The 16,251-nt window shown below is 49.2% G+C and overlaps 1 long non-coding RNA gene across 1 annotated transcript in view; it reads left to right on the top strand.

Annotated features, from left to right (window-relative positions):
* The window catches only part of LOC135896317 (uncharacterized), a 150,943-nt gene that overhangs the window by 18,073 nt on the left and 116,619 nt on the right, over nucleotides 1-16,251 (top strand). The gene's annotated exons all lie outside the window — the stretch shown is intronic.

Raw genomic sequence — 16,251 nt, 5'->3', positions numbered from 1 at the left:
AAGTATCATTGCTGAAATGAAAGTCTACATTGCATTACTTCGTAGTTTCGCTCCGAGCACAATTATTTACTAGAATTTTGGTGGTTTCTCCGCAGTGTAGACATTACAAAACTTAGATCTGCGATCGAAATATGCATGACACGACTGCGAAATAAACGGCAGAACAAATAGCATACGTCGATGGTATAGGTTGTCTGTGCTAAGCGGATACGTCTGCACTAAGCTTACTATGCGAATGCAGGCGTTTGTTGGTGTGTATTTGACTTCAGGGTAACTATCTGTAATTTTATTTTCTTTGAAGATGTATAGACTAAAAAAAAAATCACCACCCCATCCAGACCGTGAAGATGGTCGAACAGTGTAGCTGTTTTAGTTACACTGAGTGTTACACCACGCAAGTCAAACTTTGCAAGCAGTCTATATTGTAACTCTTTTGCTTCACCATTCTATCACTTCATTGTCGCTTTTTGGGTGCCTCGCCTGGTGATCGAGCTTTAGGAGTGCTTTTTTTTTTCTTTCAGTTGTCCCCGTTTTCCTTTTTTTTTTCTGCTCGTGCGGTTTCTGTCCGTGTTACCATTAAATCCTCCGAACCCTTACCCCACTAACGAGCTTTGGGAGAGAGCCTTGGCCAGCTCCGACCTCGAGGATCAGCAACGGCTGATTGCGAGGGCCCAGGACGCGGCCCGAGCTCAAGGCATTCTGGAATGAGGACGCCTCTCCAAAGCTTCATTCACCGAATAAAAATGTTTATTCTCTCTCTCTCTTCTCGTGCTTTTTTTTTTTCGCGTGCAGGTTGCTCCGCCCCCTTTTTGCGCACTAGTAATGAGACGAAGGTTTGGCGTGAAATGAATACCATCTGATTGTCTTTTATTCATTTTGTGTGTAATGTTGTATTTGCTTGGTCTTATGTTGTCGTCTCTTGTGTCTGCACTGCTCGGTGTGCCTCCTCCACCTGCAGTGCTTTGTCTGGAGACGTTGAATCTTGCATTGCTTGCTCTTCAGTTGACAGCAGATGATGGCGTTTATATTTCACTATCACAGCCCTGTACTTCAAAATTAAATCTGCCCGTCACGCAAGACAATGAATGGCTCATAACACACCGTGGTTGCTCAGTGGCTATGGCGTTGGGCTGCTGAGCACAAATGTCGCGGGATCGAATCCCCGCCACAGCGGCCACCTTAAGATGGGGGTGAAATGCGAAAACACCGGTGTATACTTAGATTCAGGTGCACGTTAAAGAACCTCAGGTGGTTAGAATTTCCGGAGTCCACCACAACGGCGTGCCTCATAATCAGATCGTGATTTTGGCAAGTAAAACCCCATAACTTAATTTTATTAATGAATGGCTCATACCCCCTTAAGCAATGATGACAGAAAAAGTATGACATTGTACGCTGGAATGACTAGCGGCAACGGAGCCAGCTGTGGACGACGACACTCGATCCATTGCTGATGATGATAGTTTTAACGAAATCTGACAACGACGGTACAGGGTCCTCATAAACAAGTTGGCTGTAAAAATGTCAGTGGATGCTTTTGGGGAATGGCATGCAGCAGGACACCGGAAGCAATGGCGTAATAACAGCATTTGTATTTTTCTTGGGCGGGGGAAGGGGGAGGCTTGGAAGGCCGCATAATAACACAGAAGGAAATTTGGGGGGCGGGGGGTGGGGGGCACGGTTGCGCTGTGCCACGCACTGGCTGGGTGACATCCAGCAGCACCCCTGAAATTCTGCTCCTTTTTCATAAATGTGGAGCGTTTGTAGTTTAAGTTCTCTTTGCCGCCATGGCTATCACTACGGGCGGCGGTTGTAATCTTCGTATACAGGTCACGCAACCGAATATGATCTATCCGGACCAAGCGTGGTTGTTTAGTGGCTCTGGCGTTGCGCTGCTAAGCAAGAGGTCGCGGGATCGAATCCCGGTCGCAGAGGCCGCATTTCAATGGGGGCGAAAGGAAAAAAAAAAAGCCCTTCTACCACGCATTGGGTGCACATTAAAGAACCCCAGGTGATCCAGTTATTGCGCAATCTGCGACTGCGGCGTGCCTCATAATCATTTCGTGATTTTGGCACGTAAAACCCTAGGGTGAAAAAAAAATTGTTTCGATGTATCCCTTAGTCCCGCAATTTCGAGCTGTCTTGCTGATTCAAAATGCTCTTTCTCGTAGCTACTATCCCCGTGGACAACATCCAATACATCTGGCCGCGTGCTATAACTCAACAGAATCCTTCAGCGGGTTCCTACACCACTCCCAAGAACGTATGCTGCGCGGCGACTACAATCATTTGCACGCCACATAACATTTCTACGATGCAATTCACCGGGTTTCACCAACTCACGCTTGCACTCTCTCGACCCTATAGAGAGAGAGAGAACGAAGAGGAAAGGCACGGAGGTTAACCAGATATGAGTCTCCGGTTTGCTACCCTACACTGGGGATGGGGGATAGGGGTGAGAAAGATGACAGAGAGGAAAAGGCAAAAAAAAGAAAAAAAAAACCGTACGCGCACACATGGAAGCGCACACACAAAAGGCGTTCCAGTTAAAGTCGTTCACACAGGCCGGTAGATCGCAAGAAGCGCAAAAGCGCTTGCACGGCCTTCTTCTCTCGACCCTATAGCTTGCGACTTCGCCTGCCACCTGGCCCTTTCCGTCGCGAAACAACTTTACTGTGTCGCATGTGGTTGGGCGTCGCATGTGCCAATGCCCATTCATTCCTAATGCGGATGGCCAACAGCGTGGCGTGCAATTTGTGCGGCTGCGATGACACCGTGTCACTGCCCATCCTTTGACACATAATGACGTACTTTAAAAGCGAAACTCAACCTGCTAGATAATCCTTGGGTCATGGCCTGTGCATTCTTGCGTGCAAAATATCAAAAAAGCCCTTCTGCACTTCGTGAAGGACACTGGATTGTCTGATACGCTTGTGACAGTCCAGATCCCTCTGCTAGTGACTCTGGATGACCGACTAATATTTTTCTTTTCTCTCCTTATCTGTTCTTCCCTTTTAGCACTTCCCAAGCGTATAGGGTAGCCAACCGGGCAGGTCCTTGACTGATCTCCCTACCTTTCCCTCTTCGTTTCTTTCTTCTACCGACCACGTCGTTACCTGACGTACTGACGACATGCTTACTTTCATAGAGAAAACGCGCCATTTTCGTTGAACGTAGCCGCACCAATGTGCGCTTCTCATTTATCATGCGACGAAATCAGAAAAGCATGTTAGCAACCACGTGTTATCAAGCAAGCTACACGGAAAGGTATTACGGAAGTGTGAATTTTGCGCAGGAACGGGGTGGTGGTTTAGCCAAAATAGTCATTTATACCTTGCTCTCTCATTTTTACGCAACCTAACGCGCATACATGCTGGAACTGACGCGATGTGAGAATACAGAACGCGCTAAGCGAACACCGTACACAGTCACTTGCATCTCTCCCTGCACATAATCTTTTAAAATAATTTTGCGCTTACCGATGCTCTCTCCTTTTCCCTCACATTTCGCATCAAGATCGCAATTTATGACCTGGATTGTTCAGTACTACATTTGGCACTGCAATTATCTTAGTTTTCAAGAAAAAAAAGATACGGTTACTTTCGTCCAGCCCGCCCGCCGTAAGGGTCCAAAATATGGCGGCTATGACTTCGCCCCTGTCGCTTCCGTCGTTTGATATAGGGCAAATCGTGTCCTTCGAGATTGGTTTCCGCAACTTGTTAGTGAAGGTGAGATAACGCGGCGCGCAGACGGATGCAAATTCACACTTCTGTCTTGAAAACCACATGAATTACTGTGCCAACTGTTACATTGAACGATGCTGATCATCAAAAGCGACCTTGCTGCGACATTTAGGGAAGAATTTAGCAGAGGCAAGTGCGAAATATTTTGTTTTTATGGCGTGCTGGGAAAGACGCCGGTCTCTTTACATTCGCCCTGTGTGCCACCGTATCAGTGCGCCGTCTGCCCAGCTTCGAGCAGACTACAGCTCAGTGTCCAGCACTAAGCGCACCTCGGAAGCTTGCACTTAAGCATTACTGCGTAACAGAATGCAGCCTCCAATACAGCTGCGGGGATTTACGAAGGCGCACTGGAAGAAGGTCGGGAAGGAATAAAACCGGGAAGCTTGTCCAGCGTTCCGAGATCGATATTGCCATCGGCAGCATTGTCGTCGCGGCCATCTATCTGTGCGAGAGGAAGCCGCCAAGAGAGCGATGAAAAGAACGTTGATGGAAAACGAAGTGAGGGGAAGAAGAGGAAGACGCGAGGGTGTGGCAAGAGCTTTGCGGAACCGCAAAGGCGAGACACGAGTGAAAGCGGGCTTGCATCCGCGGGCAGTTGGGGGGGGGGGGGGGGGTCCGGAACGAATTGCTCGGCCCCCGCCGTTCGCCGTGGGGCCGTTCTCTTCTCTCGGGGTTGCGCGCAATGATATTGTTACAAATGATCGGAGCTGCATCATGTCGTGCTGCTCGAGGGATCGCGCGGGACCCTGCAGCGCGGACAGGAAGACAGGGAGGAGGATGCTGCAATGACATCGGCGAAGAAAAGGAAGGGCATGAAGCAAAGAGAGCGAAAGAAAGAAATACGATGGGCTGCATGATCGACGAGCTAAATGTTTCGATCGCTTGCGAGCGAGTAAAAGAAAAAAGAAGAAAAAGAACGCGGACGCGAAGTAGATGAGCGAGTATAAATTACCAGCTACTAAAAGATATTGAGCTTATTATACAAGAATTGACTGCCAGGCTGCGTAAACTACTGAGGATGGGAGGAATAAAATGAAAAAGCTGCCAGGCCATAATAACGCGAGGCCAGGTACATGAATTCGGCACCGGTGTAATTCATTCATTCATTCATTCATTCATTCATTCATTCATTCATTCATTCATTCATTTACTTATTTATTTATTTATTCCTTCATTCAATAAAATGACAGTATATATTGACCGCACAGAAAAGTGATTGACGTAGAAGTTCTGCGGAAACCCGCAATGTGGAGAGAAGTGATATGTACCACATTAAAAGGAGGTAATAAGAAAAAAGAAAAGAAATTGTGGTTAAGAAATTCGAAAGCCTGGGCCCGTATTCGCAAAACGCTCTAACGCTAGAATCGTACGTATAAGAGAAAATTCTTGCCAATCCTGATGCTGAACATATTAATAGCGATGGCTGCCAGCTAACGCCAAAAGGACTCACCAACGGAAAAACATTTGTGAATTCGGCCCTGGAAACCTACCTGAGTCATCTGTGCGCCTTAGCGTTCACGTCATACATGACGTCGTACGTAGAGTTGTGAAGTCGGAAGGCAATTTTGAACCTGCTTTGCCGTCGCGAGCTTCAGTATTGCCTTTTTGTTGCAGACTCCGCCGAGTCAGCGGAGCTGACACTGCATTCTGTAAATCTAATGCTTAAAATAGACTGACCTGAAATTGCGCTGTCATATTGATTGATTTGCGACACTGCGCGGTTAGTTGGGAACTTCATCCCGGGCCTTTGGACAGCGCAGACCCATCATCCCACGCTGCCAAACAAATGAATAAAATGTGTCCTCCCTGAGCAACGTATGTGCGTGCCTACTTCATGTGCAACGCGCATTGAACATTTTCATGCTTTAATGACTACTTTATGTATGTCTGACGACAGATGCAATAAGAAAAAAAACAGGTGTGTACCTCTCAGTTAATGGTGTATGCATGCAGGCATGATTTATGGGACCGGTATTGGGAGGATAACAAAGAAGCTTAAGGAGGTCAGCACCGCGCATCAAGCAACGTAACTGCATCCGTGAGGTTAATCAGAAATAGCAAGACATCAGTACCTATTAGAGAGTAGAACTATAGTGTACTTGATATTCTAGTAGGTATAGAGAGGAAGAAGAGAAATAGTGCAGGCTATGTAAGACGCACAGAATATGACCGGTGGTCAAAAATTACCGCAACAGAATTTGTCTTCCAACTACCCAGGAGGGCAACAAACCTCGAGGATCACGTAATATTGGGTGGCGCGATGACGTTAAAGAGTATGCGCATGGCATAGACCTTGTGGGATGACGCAATACAGAGATAAATAGAAATTGATGCGAGAGACACATTCGTTTTGTAGTGAGTATCGAAACAGGTGGCTCACGGTGATTCGATCGTATGCTCTAAGCGTAGCAGGCGATGTGGTAACCCGGGCATGCAACCTTCTGGCATCGCACTTGATACAAACGGAGACGCCTTTCGCTGGGATGTTCTTCCGGGGTATACCTGCAGTCAATCGACCAGTTAAAGCTAGATCACGCGGAAAGGCCGATCATCCACATATCGTGCAATATGTGTCATTCCTGAAAACGTTTCCGTAGCCGCAACCTTGGTCGTGAGCTCTCGTGGGCATTCCACTTTCACTAACCCGGCTACTTGGGTTTGCCGGCGATCCCCATACGAGAAGTAAACGTAGTGCGTTTCGGACGAGGGTGAACACTACTGAAGTCGTGTCCTGCCACTACTTCATTCGCTCAGCCAGGCGCTACGTTCACCGCGCGTAGTGCTTTCTGTATACTTGAGCATGTGTAGCCGTGGCTGTCGCTCTGTAGGAATGAAACGAGGGCACCGCTGTCGCTGATACGACACGCAGGTGCAACCGGTCTTGTTAAACGCACACTTTTTGAAGCCTCGCCGCGTCAACTGCGCAGGCAAAATCTTCGCTCGGCGACGAGCACGGCGTCTTTGCGCCGTCTCTAGTTTCCATGATAAAGGCTTCCGAGAGCCGCAGGTGGTATCCTTTCTCCGAGTCTGCGAGAGAAGGCGCTCTCCCTTGCCGCGTCGTTACACACTAGACTAGACGCGGCCGCTTGACGTTAGCGTGTCAGCTGGGGCGACCGCGGGCTGCTTGTATCAGGCTCGCACGCCGGGAGAGTATCCACGCATCAGGAGTGTCCAATGACGGCCTGGGCGTGCTGCCGTCTGTTACCCGCTTGCGTTTCGTTGCCGAAAAGATACACGGGAGAGGGAGAGAAAACACTTTTAAGCACGCGAACGGCGAGCTGCTTGAATCGACCTGCCTCCCTCCCTCACTCCCTCCGAAACCTCCTCTTTTCGGCCTCTTGGCCCCGACGCGTAAAAAAATAACGCCGGCGTGGTGGTGCAGCTGCATCCTGTTGAAAAGCGGGTTGGAGGACTAGACGAGGCGGCGATCATGCCCGGAGCGTGTTTGGAGTCCCATTACGTTTGGCTGTCGCCCCAAGTAGTTGCCCATAGTGCTTGCCGGCGCGGCGCTTTATAAGTTGAACACGACGTCCCTCTCCACCCCCCCCCCCCACCCCCCTGAGCCGCGCCACTCTCGTTACTAACTTTATTTTCGTGCCATGCTGCGTATTGGACTCAGTGCTCCGGAACTATAGACACACGCACGTAATATCGTGTCCTGCATGAACGCGATGCATCTCTGCGTTATTGGATTCATGCCGGTGTCGCGTACGGCCATGCACCCCGCGTTACTCTCATCAAATCCGTTTCTTATCACTTGGTATCAAAAGACCGTAAGGTGCTTAATGCTACGTCAAAGCGTCAGCGCGGCGAATCAGTGGACCAACGACGAGGCGACTCTCGTGATGGTGACGGAATAAGTCCAAGCGGTGCCTGAGGCCAGCGTGTGAAACTATAATTGTCGCGCCGAAGAGGGTAGGGTCGGAGGCCTTCGGGTGCATCTATATTTATGAGCGTAAGAACGAACCAACACCCATCTGAACTTTATCTCGCCTCCCGAGTACACGAGAGCGACGGCCGTACAACTCCAGAATTCATCCCGCCTGCGTTTTTTCTGGATGAATGGATGGATGGATGGATGGATGGTTAGATAGATGGATGCTATGAGCGTTCCCTCTGGAACGGAGTGGTGGGTCGCGCCATCAAGCTCTTGTTATTATACTGCCTAATGTCCTACCTACGTTAAAAAAAAAAGAAGACAAGAAATTCACGTACACAGAGAGAAATGCCAAGAACTGTCACATCCAAGCAGCGCCGTCTTAAGACAACGACAGGAACCAAAGAACCAAGGGAGCGCTGAAGTGGTTCTTCGCCTTCCGTACTCGAGTGGTGCTGCCCACAATGGGTCACCATCAGCTGGCCCGATCAGCCGTCTTTTGATCGAGTTACGATTGGGTGCAGCCGCTCACATCGGCGCAGCCTGCAGATACAACAGCGTTTAGTGCTGCGCAGGTATGACTCATTGGGGGGGGGGGTGAGGGGGGGAAACCCAGCACGCGGTACTTCCGGATTTCCTGGGCATGCATGCTTTCGATGTTTCCGAGCAGAACGCCGAGCTTGATGGTGGCCTCGCACAACCGAGAGCCGGCAGCTGTGACAAGCTGAGCTTCACGTGACCAAGTATGCATAGAGCATTGTTCCGTTCCGTGCCCTTGCTGACTCACTGCGCACCGCCGTCTGCTGCGCACAAGGCGTGAAAACCTTTCCGATTGCGTGCTCGCTTCTCTCAGCGGGGGGAGACCCATGGAGCCGATGCCGCGATCATAGTTCTCGGAAAAGGTGTGTTCAAACACTGGCAATGCGTTTCGCGGACGCTTTGCCATCGGCGTTAGTAAGCGGTCCGTTACGTGCGGCAACCGCTGCAGCTGAAAACAAAACATTGCAGCTGCTTTGCAGATCTCAATATCCATCATCGTACAGCGACCGTCCGTGCCATTGTTGTCTCGCGTACGCACAGGACTCGAATTTCTTGCGCGTACCGCAAGTTCTAAACGCGAGCTCATTGTGTCGTGCCGATCGATTTCGCTTCAGGAATGTGTCCAGAGGCGCCCCGTTTGCGAACCGCGAACTGGAAGCTCGAAATGCGCACTTGGAGGAGAACAACCCCTTCGCCTCATTTGTGACCCCATGACTCACTGGCGTGGATTCTGCTCGCCATGTAGCTTAATCATTCCCTAAGCGATGATGTTCAAGGGGAAAACGAAATATATATATGCAACATCAGTAATATAAGTTTGTTATGACCGTGCACTGGCGAATTACGTCCGGTGTACATTTTTACGTATATGGCTGACCATTAGCCCCATTATAATATTTTCGTATGCTTCTGCCGTATATTTGGCGACCATTACCACATTTATGCGTGACATATGGGTGTTGTTTTATTTTCTGCAATTATTTCACAAATTCATCATTATATAATAATGTAGCAACATTAATTGAATGGAATGATGCTTTTGAATCGTGTTCTTTTTGCAGCTTTTTGTTTCCTAGTTAATACTAACTTTTTGATGTCAGCACTTTAGGCCAATGCTCCGAAAGAACATCCGCGTTGAAGGCCTTACTCGCGCTGGTAAGGTTCTTGCGGTCTACGGGGCTTCACGACAGACTCTAAGAATGCCGCCCCTTACCGCTCTGTAGTGTACGCGCTTTGTTCGTGCTTGTCTCCCTTTCTATCTCCCCCTTCTACTCTGTTTCTCTTTTTATCCCTCTTAACCCTTCCCCCTGCGCAGGGTAGCCAACCGGAACTACCTCTGGTTAACCTCCCTGCATCATTTTCTCTCTCTCTCTTGATGTCAGCACGACAAAGCAAAGGATACGATAACTTATAGTTTGTGCTGTGGTATATCTTTTACTAAATGAACATAAGAAAATCATTTTCAAAATGTTCACTCAGATGTACACTGAAACGAAATAAATACCAGTTTAAGATATCCTATCCACTGTTGTACATCGACTTTTGAATCTCCGTCGCCGTTGTCCTCATAGTGCTGAAATCTACTGTATTCTCTTTTCAGTTTATTTGTTGCCTTTTCTTGACCACTAGACAAAAGGTTGGAACTGAAGACAGGCAAAGCCTCACAGATTTCAAAACTACCCATGAAAAGAGTGCGCGCAGTTTTTTTGACCCGCGCACACACGTAGTGCGAGCAACTACACTACGTCTGAAAAGCACAGCTTATCAACCACACAATCTTCTGCAGGCGCAAGAAAGACTACCAGCTCCGATATTTCACTCGGCAAAGCATCTGAATTTGATACCAGAACCCAGCGCAGCATTGCGTGCCTCACGTGACAATCGAGACGATGAAGCGATATACACAAATGCTGAAAAAATGGGCGTGCAGAACGGAAATCATAGCCAACAAGAAAGATGATGCACAACGTAAAGCGTATCACGTGGCGCAAGCGCTACTGCGGGACCAGCAAGCGACACCAGAAAGTGATGACACCGGGTCTCATCAAATCATGTCATACGCATCGCAACCATCACGATATCCCTAATGGACGCGACGCTCACGGCGCCTGAGTGGCTGTGGCATTCTGCAGCTGAGCGCGATGTCGTGGGTACGAGTCCTGGTCACGGCATTTAGATGGAGGCGACATGCAAAGTAATAATAATAATAATAATAATAATAATCACTGCTTAGGTTCATGTAGTCTGGGTCCCCAACGTCTCGACAGCTACTGACCGAGGCCATCGTGGTAGAAGAGCCGCTGCATGACGAATCCACGAGCAGGCACAACGCAACTGCTGCAAAGGTAGTGGAGGCCAGTTCACGTGACAGCTAGCACACAAGGATGTCATCGTGTTCAATGCTTCACGAGAAAGCAACGGCACTTGCTCATCGGGGAGACTGCTTCGGACCGCTGTTAAAGCTGCACACGTGTGCCAGCCGTGCATCCGATAGGGAACAGGCATAGCCTGTGAGTGCGTAATATATCGGTACGTCAATTTGTTAAAACCTGTGTTCTTTGGCCACGAATCGCTTTGTACTCAAATACGGTGTAGTTCGCGCCAAGTTTAACAAACCCTATTGTGCATCTTGCGCCGCCCTATTCCAGCTTCTGAGGGACTATACTCACGGACGTCATACACGGAGCAACCTGAGATGGTCAGATGGTCAAAAAATTTATCACACACACACACACACACACACACACACACACACACACACACACACACACACACACACACACACACACACACACACACACACACACACACACGCACGCACGCACGCACGCACGCGCACGCGCACGCGCACGCACGCACGCACGCACGCACTGGTATCTAAGCGTGAATCTATGGAAACTAGATTAATGATGTAGTAAGTTATTGCTAATCGGTTTTCTCCTTATTAGTATGTTATACGCTGCTTCAATATCACACACGCCACTCTTACCGCGAGAAGAGGTTCAGTAAGCCGCAGAAAGCGCAAAGTCATGAGGCGACGCCACCTCGAAGTTCCCCGATCCAGCTCGCTGTGACGTAATGTATTATGACGGCTTCTGCTGGGGGCCTGTAGATAAACATTTACAGTTTAATAAAGACTACATATTGTTCTAAAAGTGCCAAGTATTAAACTTCGCGAGTTTCAGGAACGTCTACCGAGCTACATCCATCCAAACGGGAGAAAATACATTTAAATCCGTGACGTCACACTGATGTACGAGCGCTGGAGTTTCGGCGCGAAGTTAAAGAAACAAAATGAAACCTTGACCTTCGTTGCTACTGTAGTAATAAACGCCTTACCAGGCAGTTAACGAACGCGGGCCTTTGAGGCAATGCTTTATCAGCACACACTGATTTACAGTTTTGTTTTATATCACTTTGAGTAGCGTAACACAATTTTCTGGCCAGATCGGAGCAAGTTACTAACCCTAACCGAGCAGCATTTACCCTCGGCAACACCATTCATCATGACTGGGTCAGCACCTGCGAACGCTACACTCTAAAAATTTTTACACCTTTATGAGTGTATAAAGGGTGTTCGGTTGTCCCATGGCAAACACCCTCACGTTTAAGGGTTAAGATCAAATTGTTGGTGGGAACCAATGATGGTATCTTGTTCGCCGACTTTTCCTTGGAAGTAAAATGGATGACAGCTGTGACAGGTAACATAAAAGTGCATTAAACTAAGTTTCAAATATGCCGCTATCAAATTCTCCTGTCGAGTTTCTCGGTGCGCCCAAGGCTGTAAGAATGCTTACATAGTTTTCAATTGCGTCTTTTCGCGTCGCACGTCTAGCTAGAGTTTATTTGACGTCCTCTATAAATTTTAAACGCCATAGTGGTAGGGGTGTTACTCATGGGACAAGCAAACACCCTTAAGGGTGTAAAACCTTTTACTGTGTAGCAATCTGCTTCGCGTTCTCTTTCTTTTACTCGGGAATTGCGTCAGCTGTGTTGAGGCTGCGAGCCATGAGGCAGGGTCGTTGGACTTCGCGTGCCGTGGAGAAACAATTTCAAAAGATTTGTTAACCCATTAGTCACTCCGATTGTTCCAACCGGGCCTGCTAAGATGCATGTCGCAACGCGAACACGCACTGGCGTTGAGGAGATAAAGCAACAACCTCTCGCAGCGTGATAAAAACTTCGCACCAGCCAGCTCCCTACAATTTAAATACAGGCTATATATTTTTTTAAAGGGCGCAGTTTTTAACGTTTTTACAGATAAGCACCACTGTTTGCTGTTCTTTACGGCAAGAACTGCGCACGCTTAGATGCTTCGGCTATCTTCAGCTAGACGTGAAGGCAGCAACGATGTCGAAATGTGCAGGGGCAGTCTACATTTAACCTCAGTGATGCATGTCAGGTTATAATATGAATTCTGCAGCATATATAAACCTGGTGCCACCGTAAGCTATATGAGTCAGAAGCTGCAGACTTCTGGTTACCTTATTTAGTTGCAGCGCTGCTTATTGAGCGCACTTAAGAAAAATTCACCGATGATTACGATACCCCCTAATGCGATATTCGAGCCCAGCTCTATAAATGTTTTCACTTCACGAATACACTGGCTGGCGCGGAGAATCTATCGCGTGAGGCACGTTGAAAGCGGAGCGAAGTTTGGTGCGCGACTGCCTCGCTAATCGGGAGATCCCGAGAGGCAGCGCATGAGTGACGCGTGAGTGGTATTCACAGCAGCCGCTGCAGACAGACCTCCGCTCAGGCAGCGCTTTGTTTCCATATATAGTATCGGCGGACGCGCTCGCCGCGTGCCTTATCGAACAGACGACGCGCGCTACTGTGGCGCCATCTCGTAGCACTCGTCGCCGCAGAGCCCGTCTTGCGCAGCACTTTTCTTCTCACGCTTTCGCCACACTCTCCTCCTCCGCATTCCTCCTCTCGCTCTCTCTGCTATCGCCGTCGTTCATCCTCCGCTGCACTCCGCCTTCGGTCTTTCATCCTTCGCAGTGCTCGTCGATTCAGTTACGCCGAGAACGCCGAGGCTCAACACAGGAAAGGGCGCCTAAGAGAACTGCTCTAAAAAGATATATAATAAAAAGCTCGAGTCAGACGCGCAGCCATCAGCTGGGTTTATGTGGCATGAGAGGTGAAATGTGTCTCTTATCGTGCTTCGCTCGAAAATGACTCAGTGCTGCCATCATGACTCATCGCAAATGACTGTTCCTCGCTATAAGTGAATTCGCGACGCTAGAGACAAAAGAAACGAAAAGAAAGAAATCACTTTTGATGTGCTCGGCGCATATTTTTTTTAAATGCTGTCGCAGTCACCTACTGTAAAAAAAAAAAAAGCTGTCGCCCATAACTCTAAGCAAAGTAGGCATTTCATTTGGCGTGCTTTATGCCTATAACATTTATTGCAGCTTTCAAAAATGGTCCAGGCCAATTCTTTACCGAATGCGTCACGGCGTGTTATCCAGATCGCACCGCCATCTGTTGGGCCTGCGATCTCTGTCAGAGGACGATGTCAGGCGCGCTTTCATGTAAAAGTAGTGAGATAATAACAAAATCAAACAAACGAAAAAATCTTTACGAACACTTTCATTTGCTTGAGCCAGAACACGAAACTGTAAAAGATGATCGATGTTGCTCTCCCGTCGTGGGCGCATGGGCTGCCTTCGTATCGACTGACGCTGTTTTCTTACGAAAGGCAAGAAATAAATAAGCAGTCATAGTCGGTTTCTGACGCTTGCATTCATTTCAGAAACAACGCTAAGGGCAAGAATTTTTAGGCTCGGATTCTGTCTGTTGCGCTACAGTGTTGTTACTCTGCGTTTGTGCTTCGAGGGTTTCTCTGTAATGTGGCCGGTGTTGCTTTTACTGTTACGTGGTAACGTCGTTGCGCGTGCATTAGCAGTTCTGCTCGTTATTTTGCACAAACCGTGTGCGTAAGCGTGCAAATGTGTATGAAACTGTGCCGCTTATTCAAAGGACAAGGAGTAAACAATGTCGTGTTTGTGCGTCGCCCCCTCCTTCTAGCGTGTCAAACGGACGCTGAAATTGTCCGTCCGTCCGTCCGTCCGTACGTCTGTCTGTCTGTCTGTCCCTCCGTCTGTCTGTCTGTGTCTGTCTGTCTGTCCCTCCGTCTGTCTGTCTGTCTGTCCCTCCGTCTGTCTGTCCCTCCGTCTGTCTGTCTGTCTGTCTGTCTGTCCCTCCGTCTGTCTGTCCCTCCGTCTGTCTGTCCCTCCGTCTGTCTGTCTGTCTGTGTCTGTCTGTCTGTCCCTCCGTCTGTCTGTCTGTCCCTCCGTCTGTCTGTCTGTGTCTGTCTGTCTGTCCCTCCGTCTGTCTGTCTGTGTCTGTCTGTCTGTCTGTCCCTCCGTCTGTCTGTCTGTGTCTGTCTGTCCCTCCGTCTGTCTGTCTGTGTCTGTCTGTCTGTCCCTCCGTCTGTCTGTCCCTCCGTCTGTCTGTCCCTCCGTCTGTCTGTCCCTCCGTCTGTCTGTCTGTCTGTCTGTCGGTCCCTCCGTCTGTCTGTCTGTCTGTCCGTCTGTCCCTCCGTCTGTCCCTCCGTCTGTCTGTCCGTCTGTCTGTCCCTCCGTCTGTCTGTCCCTCCGTCTGTCTGTCCGTCTGTCTGTCCCTCCGTCTGTCTGTCCCTCCGTCTGTCTGTCCGTCTGTCTGTCCCTCCGTCTGTCTGTCCCTCCGTCTGTCTGTCCCTCTGTCCGTCTGTCTGTCCCTCTGTCCGTCCGTCTGTCCGTCTGTCCGTCTGTCCGTCTGTCCCTCTGTCCCTCTGTCCGTCTGTCCGTCCGTCTGTCCGTCCGTCTGTCTGTCTGTCTGTCTGTCTGTCTGTCTGTCTGTCTGTCTGTCTGTCTGTCTGTCTGTCTGTCTGTCTGTCTGTCTGTCTGTCTGTCTGTCTGTCCCTCTGTCCGTCCGTCTGTCCGTCTGTCCGTCTGTCCCTCTGTCCCTCTGTCCGTCTGTCCGTCCGTCTGTCCGTCTGTCTGTCTGTCTGTCTGTCTGTCTGTCTGTCTGTCTGTCTGTCTGTCTGTCTGTCTGTCTGTCTGTCTGGTTCAATGAGAATACCGTTCCACTTTTTCAATTTAGCGCCGGAACCCCAGAACCTGTATTTCAGTGTGACGTCACAAACGCCGAAATGTTCTCTAAACTTTCTAAGTCCCGTCTTTGGCTCTATTTGACTACAATGCAGATAAAAATTATCTAGGCCGTATGTCTAAGTACATGATGTCGCTGCTAGCTGTTGCGGTGACCTCAAGGCGGCACCATGACCCGTTGTCTGTTCTCGCGTCTTTTTCTGGCTTATCAAGCATTCACTTACGGTAAAAGTGGCTTTTGTCGTATTCCGCGATAAAAATTATCTAGGCCGTATGTCTAAGTACATGATGTCGCTGCTAGCTGTTGCGGTGACCTCAAGGCGGCACCATGACCCGTTGTCTGTTCTCGCGTCTTTTTCTGGCTTATCAAGCATTCACTTACGGTAAAAGTGGCTTTTGTCGTATTCCGCGACGGTAACATACTGATACAGTTTCATATGTGTTTCTCTTTACACTAGTGTCCAATTTATTTATTCAGTTATCCGCGATGTTAAAACCCTCAGCGCTTTCCTTATTGCAAAAAAGCGAAGCCACCGAGCTCTCAGTCTGAGCGGTGGTACAGCATAGGCCTGCCGAGAGTGCACCTCGCTCCCAAGACCCACCCACACAGCACAGTCACAGACGCCCGCGACGAGCACAGACCCTGCGCACATGTCGGTTCGCGGTGGTGGTCCCTTCTGATTTTCTTTTTTTTTCTTCCACCGCATTTTGCCGGGGGGCTGAACGAAGCGGTAGCGTGACTCGTGGACCTCAGCTCCTGTAAGCACTGAAGCGGAGAGAGAGAGGGACGCGAAGAAAGAAGTTCGCGAGAGCGTCGAAGTGGTCTGGAAGGGAAGACAGACACTTGACACCAGCGTGCTGCCGGAGGTGGTGGCGGTGGCTTCCAGAAGGTTCCCTGGTGTGCGTGCCTGTTGCCACTTTCATTAAAGGCTGCTTCCGCAGCCCCAGTGTCGTCTGCTAGCTCAATGTGCCTTCTGTACGATCACGTGGCTTA

The sequence above is a fragment of the Dermacentor albipictus genome, chromosome 6, assembly GCF_038994185.2.
Source record: "Dermacentor albipictus isolate Rhodes 1998 colony chromosome 6, USDA_Dalb.pri_finalv2, whole genome shotgun sequence".
Lineage (NCBI taxonomy): Eukaryota > Metazoa > Arthropoda > Arachnida > Ixodida > Ixodidae > Dermacentor > Dermacentor albipictus.
Note: the sequence above shows the minus strand (reverse complement) of the source record. Positions and strands in the feature narration are given on the sequence as shown.